The sequence below is a fragment of the Hyposmocoma kahamanoa genome, unplaced genomic scaffold (assembly GCF_003589595.1).
Source record: "Hyposmocoma kahamanoa isolate Upper Pololo Valley unplaced genomic scaffold, ASM358959v1 62, whole genome shotgun sequence".
NCBI lineage: Eukaryota > Metazoa > Arthropoda > Insecta > Lepidoptera > Cosmopterigidae > Hyposmocoma > Hyposmocoma kahamanoa.
In genome coordinates this window covers 21,066,387-21,075,172 of record NW_020653850.1, presented here as the reverse complement: position 1 = coordinate 21,075,172, position 8,786 = coordinate 21,066,387, and the positions used below count along the sequence as shown (strand labels likewise).

The following is an 8,786-nucleotide window of genomic DNA, read 5'->3' as shown; positions in this document are numbered from 1 at the left end:
TTAAAGAGTTTTCTTACATTTGGAACCGTTTTCTTTCCGGTTACTATAGTTAATTTTTTGCAGGTTTGTTCAACAGGGACCACTAATCACCAACCACAACAATCCAATTTGCTTAAATATACAAACAGTTGGTAACAAAAATAACGTAACAGCTGCTTAAGTCACCAAGTCTTTAGCTGTAACTGTTCGTTGGTGCTTAGAAAGTGCGACGCAAACTCGATTTTAATGTCTGTCATCTGCCGTAGAGCGTAGTTAACAACTTATGACATGGGCTTCGCTCTTCTTAGCTACTGAGTTCGTTAAAGTGTAGCAACAGTCTGTTAACCCGTCCACTAGGAACGAAAATCTTTAGGTAAGCTACGTTCTGCAGTTTTTCTTCATAGTAGTCTTTACTTTCCGAAGTAATTTTCAATAATCAATGTTATTACTAATAATAACGCGTGCACACTCAAAGCCCCGCACTACGGAAACCCTGTATCACGGGTGCCATGGACAACCACAAATTACACCCAAACTCACAAGAGAATTAAATGTAAGCCATACAAAATTTCTCCCGGCCCGGGAATCGAACATGAAACCTCTGCGTGGCATAGTAACCGTTCGGCCACGGAGGCAGTTAGTTACTAACTCCAAACTGGATACAACAAAGATTGTAGTACGATATAGTTCGGGTAACAGACGTAAATCCAATTGATGCCGGGTGTACAACAAATTGTATAACTGTATAATTCTAATTACATAAATAATATTTAACCGACTTCAAAAAAAGGAGGAGGTTCTCAATTCGACTGTGTTTTTTTTTATGTATGTTACGCGATAACTTCGGTATTTGTGAACCGATTTTCAAGATTCTTTTTTTGTTCGAAAGATTTAATTTTGAAGAAAATCATCCAACTCTAAGTGTGGCTGTTCACGCATGAAGATTCATTTTTATAAATAGCGCCTAAATTTTATTATACGGAGCAATTATTTTAATGGTTGATTTCGCTATTTCAAGGCGTTTTTCTTTCTCAATATACTTTGAGTAATGATGACCGATTTTTTTATCTCCTGTGTCTTGTCCCGTATAGTGGCGAACTAGGGTATGAGTCCGGGCTTGCGCACTTTTCGGTAACCAATTTCAATAAAACTTGGTAATTATATGTAATTTCACGTACTTTTGAGGTCGGTTTTTTTAATACTCTGTACTGAGATTATTATTAACATCATGCTTTTCTTCCTATTTGTGAAGTTTATCATATCTATCTATATTTATTATTTAAAATATATATTATACAACATGTTATATAAATACACTTCCATGTTCTCAGCGGTCGTCAAATAAATATATATTCTCTTTCCCGTTACGAAATCAAGACAAAATTGACAACTTTGTTAAAATGCCATGATTGTGATGCCACAAAGGCGATGTTATTGTAATCTCAATAAATTTTATTTAAGTGAATAATATATAGTATACCTTCATCTAAACTTTTTTGGTATTCGACTCTGCTAATGTTAAGACCTTATATGCGTCCAAAGCAACAATTATAACGCACCCTCAGATATTTCACACACATACACGCATTGTTGAATTAGTACCACTCACAACACACTCTAAACTTATTATCCACTTTCTTGATACACACTGCGACTTATTTATCTAACATAGTTTAAGTCTTCTATAAACTGTACTAACTAACTCTTTGAACATCTTTCTCATATTTTATTCTTTGCTAGGTCCCAAATGAGTAGTTTTATTGTACTGGTTTTGGGACTATAGAGTTTCTTTTAGTTCATTTGTAAGCCATTTGGAAGCCATTTGTTGATAAAAATTCGTTTGATGCTTGCCCGCCATGGCGACGGTACTGTCTTCTAACACAGGTTAAATCCTTTTGTGGGGCCTGGATGTTGCCTGACAGGTCAACAATCAATCAATAACCAACAATTACTGTATCATTTCTGTAGTATTTGTAATGGTAATCAATTAAGTTATTATTATTATTATAAATTAAAAGTGTGAATGATTATGTATATTATTTAAATAAATAATTGGCTGTGTTTGACTGTTGCATGTTGTGGCAACCATTAATTGAGTCAGCAGTTTAGCACATCTCGTTTGAATTGTATAATCCAAAATTGTATGTATTGTATATGACTTGTTGGTTGTCCTAAATAAATAAATAAATATAAAGCACGAAAGTACAGTAGAAGCGTCTCCCCCTAAACTTCAAATACCAGGAGTACCACACGTTGGTTCCAATTAGGACGAGGATCTGGGTGCAATCACTAGTGCTAACGACACCCTTGTTAAGCATAGATACTAGGCAGTACAAGATACGTAGTCACATTGGCAGCAACAGTACTATTCGCCTTTTGTTTGGGGTCTGGATGTTGCCTGACCGGTCAGCACTATCAATAAATAATTAAGAACTGTAATTATCTTTCTAGTTTTTGTTAATGACTATTTCAAATTCAAAAAATTAAGTTTTTATTGAATAAAGGATGTTCACCACCACTATATTCAATTATTTTTTCTGAAATTACTTCACTAGTATAATCATTAAGCAAAGAAGAGCGAAGAAAAAAAAACTAAACTACAAACTTAAAGACTAAGGTCTGCAACAAACATATGGAAAAAATCGTAAAGTCCCTTGGTTCGTTCCGTGGCGTAGTTGGCATAGCGCCTGACACGGTTTGCTGGGAAACGTTGGTTCGAATCCAATCAGATCGAAGTGAGTTTTTTCTAAGTGTTCGGTCTTTGTTTAATAATTATAACAGACTATCATAAACGTGTTACATATCAAGACGTTAAATTATTATCAAATTAAATTGTGACAATATTATAACATTAATATTAGACGTTACTCAGACAGTATTAGTCTGATGACTAATCATCAGACTAATACTGTCTAATAGTGTATCAGACTAATACTGTCTAATAATGTCTGGTGACAATGAATGAAATGAAATCTGTTTGATAAACAAATATACTCGACTTAGATCCGCAAGATAAATATTACTTACGTCTATTATATACTGCTAATCTAATGAATTGTTTGCATTTATCTTGCACCGTTTTGCAGCGCGTCAACCATATTCGCTGGCAAACATGTTGACGATTTTGACGCTGTCATACGACAGCGAAGCGTCACAGCATGTATGCTGTCCTCCCACATTTATACAAAATTATTTTTATGTTTTTGTTTTTATAATATGACAACTGAAGAACTGAAGGCAAGAACAGTGCAAAGCGTTTCTTAATTAAATGATTTCTTCACAAACCTAAAGATGCTTAAAGATTCATTAACGTGCTGGTGCAAATCCACGATTACATCTTTCCCACGTAAGGTATCTCACAATCGTGATCGTGAAGACCAATTTGTTCTTTACTCATTTTAATTTGTGCTCTATAACAAGTTCTGAGTCGTCTTATTTAATAACGTTCCAAATGTCATTTCGTAATATTTGCTAGTTTTTCACCTGTCCAATTATTATTGTGTCTACTTTGTCCACGACATGTCAAAGAGTAATTAGTTTAGTTTCTACATTTTTCTCTCTTTCTATCTTTGTGAGTAAATGAGTGTACTTTTAAAATTTATTTTTTTTGTATCCTTAATAAACTATTTTGTTCCTTCAGTTTATTATTTTATGTTAGTTATCAGTTTGATCGTCAACCTGTTGTACGCCCCTATACTGGGCATGATGCACAGTTACCAAGGGTTGTGAACCACTTCGACACGAATAAGGGCGTATTTATACGACATGAATGTCATCGCAAAATACGCTCTATTTGTTTAACTTTTACGTTTTTACTTAAATGTGCGTCGCGGACGCGCGGGCGATATTGGCTTGAATTTACTCTACGCGGCCGCCGCGCAGCGACCGCGCGTTGTATTATTCAGAGGAATTTAAATATTGTTGCTTACTAAATAGAATTCAGATTCGCCTTTAATGTACATGATAAAAATAATAAGTACATAATTTAATTTCTTTTCTTTTTTTTTGGTGTACAATAAAGAATTTTTGTCTTAGTATTTTTTTTTTCATGAAAGCGTGGTAACTGTTTTGCGCGGCGGCCGCGTGAAAACTTTCGCGTCGTGTAACTGGGTGCTAAGGACTCACCTCTGAGTTTTTTGGAATTTATGTACGAATTTATTTTTTTTAAATTTAAGTACCATAAGCTTTTCGGTGGAGAAAAATATCGTGAATGAAATCTATGGGAAAAATGTTCAATGGTAAGATTTTGTGCCTCCAAATATGCAGAACTAAGAAAAAAAAAAGAAATAAGAAAGACTGCTTAGCTTCTGTATGGAATAGAAATAAAAAAAAACACTAGACAATAGAAAAAATAGGGTCGTATCGTATTCTAGAACGCTACTCAATGCTCAAGTCAGGATTTGAGTATGGTTTAAAGCACTCGAAAACATACTCAAGTCCCTGCCTTTAGGGTCGTATTTCCAGTGCTTGAAAACATACTCAGATCCTAACTTGAGCATTGAGTAGAGTTCTGGAATACGACTCTTAGTATCGTTACTTTTAACATTTTCTAAGTCTATCATTATATGGAAACAATTCATTCTCTTCAATCTAAAAAAACAGGTTTCCAAAGCCAGCTTCTGCAGGTGACAGGATGGCATTCACCTGTTCAGAGCTCAATTATAGATCCCGCAGGTGGTTTACCATTAAAGTTGCTTCAAGTGTAATGTTCTTGTCATACAATAGGTGTAATAATAACTTTAGGTTTGTTGTCTTTTAAGGTCTTTTGTTTTGCTTAGAAATGGATGCTATTCATATAAAATTCTGATGTTTTCAGAGCAATCATGGTATTGATACCATTTGTTGTTTTGTGATCAGTTTTTTTATCACTAAAAGTTGCTTATCCCATAAGTATGGCCTAGCTTGATAAAGCGTTTTAGCTGTAAAGTGTAAATTGTTTATATATTTCTGATGTACCTTACTTGCACAAGGACATACGCACTAATATTGCAATAGTGTTGTAACTCAAAATATGTGAATTCCAGTATTAAATCATTGCTGAAACCAAAATTTGATTCTCTACTCGTCAATACAATCGCCGATAGAATATTGTAAGAAACAATTGAAATATATCTACTTAACTCAAAATGAGACAAACTTTATGTGAGCTAAAAACATACAGTCCTTGCTCGAAAATATGAAATCATTACTTCACTTTTAAAGAATGGGTCAGAAATTGTTTAGATGTCAGTAATAATAAACTTTACCCTATACATAAATTTGAATGATCTTTCACGGGAAATGAGTTTTCGTTTTACATCCATTCCGAAAAAATACACTTTTAGAGTTATTGTATTAACAGTGCGATTATGAATATCAATAAATACCGTTTATTCCTGTAATTCGACTTCAGTGTCAATTTGGTATATTATATTCTTTATTGCACCAAAAAAATACAAAATACATATTAATTATACAAAAGGTGAACAAAGGTGAACTTATCTCTAAAAGAGATCTCTTCCAGCCAACCCAAGGCAGTGAGAGCAAAGTCCGTAAGCTCTGAGCGAGTTTGCGACTGTTGTGTGTCTAACTACTTATTTGTCCCTCGACTTTTTTGTTGATATTATAATGGACATTACAAACAAAATATTTTGATAATTTAATTCTTAAGTTTTCGCGATTGTTACACATTCGAAATAAAACTTTTTTAACGTCATACTAGTTGCTGGAACGAACTCGCCTGTCCGTAGCAGTTGCAGTGTCACTCCGAGGCACTGCCACTGCGCCCGTCACCCTGAGACATAAGTTGACAATTCCCATGTGCCATTTCACCAACACCTTGCCCTTCAACACCAGATCGCAGTAATGTGAGATTACTGCTTGGCGGCAGAAATTAAGGTGGCGAATTCTTCCCTGAACAAACTCTTTCACAAGGAGGTCTTCTACTTCTCAAACTATTGTTATATTGCTATTTTTGTCGGATCAAAATCGTGTATATTTGTTTTTACAAACAATTCTATTTTTCGGCTCCTTTACAGGTGCTGTGGTCACGGTTGAGTCACATTTAGATATTTTTCAATAATAATGGTATTTTTTAATATACTGTACAAATAAAATACAAGTTGAACTTACTTTCCAATAATAACTTAAATTTAGACCTGCCGTTACAAGGGTTTTTGATAGAAGAGAGAGAAAAACAGTGTTGCCTGCTCAAAATAAAAATACAATATTGCCATATTCTTAATTTGTAAATTCCACTAAATTATACGTGTATTATTAGTATTTGTGTAAGTATTTTTAAACATATACAGTTCGTACATGTTAAGTGTAGCCGCCAGACCCAAGAAGGATGCAGAGGATCTCGACAAGCTCGTTAAATTAAAGAAGATTTATTGTTTATTGTAATATAATGGCAATAGGTAAGTGGTTTACAAGAGTAGTGCCATTAATCTGTAAACAGTGGTGTTTTATATGGAAGTACAATTCAAACGTAAACGTTCATTTTGACCTTTGTTAAGGTGATTTCACACGGTTCATTTTCGTGTTTCATTTTGCATATTTCACTCAAAGTCACATGTCTGAACACAAAGTGAAACAAAAGTGTCGAATGAATTAATTAGTGAACCGTTCCAACGATGTTGAATATTGGCGTTTGGCATCATTGACTCCCATTCCGTATGAACAAAAATGAATAGTCTGAACACAGAGAGAACGTTCACTCGGATTCGGTCATTTTGTGTTGAGTCCTGTAGCAAATTAACGTCATGTCAAACGTTGTCAAACATAGGAGCAACAGGTAGTAGAAATTCTTCATATTTAATTTTATCCATTCGCAGAAGATTGCAATGTGATTCAGTAGGTACCTTCTTGGGCTAGTTCTCTCAACAATGTATTCGAAGCTCTAAATAAATTTCTCCTTCCAATCCTTGGTCGCATCCACCACTGTCGACGCGTTCTTTGCTTCTTTTTTGTTAACTCCTTGATTAAATGCTCACAAACTAAACTTACTTTAAGACGCACGACTTCATTCGACGCCATATCGAAAGAAAAGAACAGGTGAATATTCTTTTTTATGTTATTCCAACTAAACCGTTTGATCGTGGAATGAAAGAAAAATGAAGCATTCATTCGAGTGAACCGTCTGATATCACCTTTAGTTCGTTAAATATATGGTAGGGATGAAATAACATATATGTACTGTTAGTTCATTGGTTCAAAATAGAACCCCCAGCCTATGTGATATGCTCCTGATGAGCGTTTAGTTACTGCTTCGAAAATTACGTTAAATTAAAATTATGAAAATTCTATTGCGTTCGCAAGATTAAGTTTGTTATTATTTAACACCACCTACGCGAGAAAGCCGTACAACTTTTAAAGTAGGCTTAAAACGGTTAATTATTATAAATCTTCAATATTTACGAGATTTAAGATGAGCCATAAATATTTTGTTAAATACATTACACTGTATTATAGTTTGCAGGCAATATTTTCCCTATTGAGAAAATAGACATTGATAGTCCGAAAATAAAATATAATTTATTGAGTATTATATGTATTGAGGAGTCCAATGATTATAAATTTTAAAGCGCCGTGCAAGCTAGAAAGTGATTATCAGTAAAACTGGAATTTTACTTAGTATGGATGACCGGATAGGGCTTTCATCCCGGGAATATCGGTATCGAAAATTTCGAGTCGTGACAATGTTTCTCGAGACTTATATTATCGGTCTCGGGAATATTGACACTTGAGACTTAAGTAATTTTTTATAAACAATGGAAAACCGAGCTCGAATGTCTGTGGAATTACATTTATTCATATAGGGTTTCCCTTGTGCGGGGCTATGGGTGTGTGCGTTATTATTTATTATTGATAAGTAGCAAAAGAGAACAGTGGAAGAGTTTTTCCAGGGAAGTACTGCCTTACTTATCTCTGCCGCCAAGCAGTAATGTTGTGTATTGCTGCGTTTCGGGTTTGAAATGGACTTGTCACTTATGTATCAGGGTGACAGGCGCAGTGTCCATCAGATCATTGCAATTTAAAGCTCAAAGTGCCACTGCAACTGCTATGAACAGGCGTGTCGCTTAACACCAGACGCACAACTTGTTCGATTTGTCACTTGCTATCATAAAAAAAGTTAATTAAAATATCATATTTGAACTGCCTAAATGCCTAGCCTATACGTATAGAAACATTTTGAAACTGTCTCATATCTTCCCGGGTTTTCGAGGCCGCCCCGCGTCTCATGTTTTTTCGGGAGACGAGAATGAAATCCGTAGAACCGAACAAGCCTCATTTACAGTTAGCAACAAGCTGGGTATTTAGAATTTAAATTGAACTCTAGTCAAAACTGTAAAACAAGTAAACTTTTATTATTATTATTATCCCGGCAAATTGTGTGGCCCACGGGTTAGTACTTGAGGAGGTCGCAGGTTAATTTCGCGGTATCCGGTAGGATTAAATTAGTAGCTCAGGTACTTATAATACCCGTTCTTGGTGTTGTTTGTCTAGTACTTTATTATTATTATATTTTTCTTACAGTTATCTCGGGTCAAAACGGTCTCATTTGAAAGGCCTATGTGAGGGCTAATAGGTTCAACATAAGCAAACTCAAAGTTAATTTCATTATTTACTTCTTCTTATCGTATCGATGGCATACACTGCGAGATAATCGGTAGGGCTAGCACGATAGGGCGCGAATTGTGTGAGAGCGACATAAAGTGTGAGATAATTAGTAGGGCTAGCACAATAGGGCGCGACTTGCGTGAGAGCGACATAAAGCGTGAGATAATCAGTAGGGCTAGCACGATAGGGCGCGACTTGCGTGAGAG

The 8,786-nt window shown here is 35.1% G+C and overlaps 1 protein-coding gene across 2 annotated transcripts in view; it reads left to right on the top strand.

The window, feature by feature from the left end:
- Window positions 1-8,786, top strand: part of LOC113229385 (axoneme-associated protein mst101(2)) — a 222,026-nt gene that overhangs the window by 147,819 nt on the left and 65,421 nt on the right. The gene's annotated exons all lie outside the window — the stretch shown is intronic.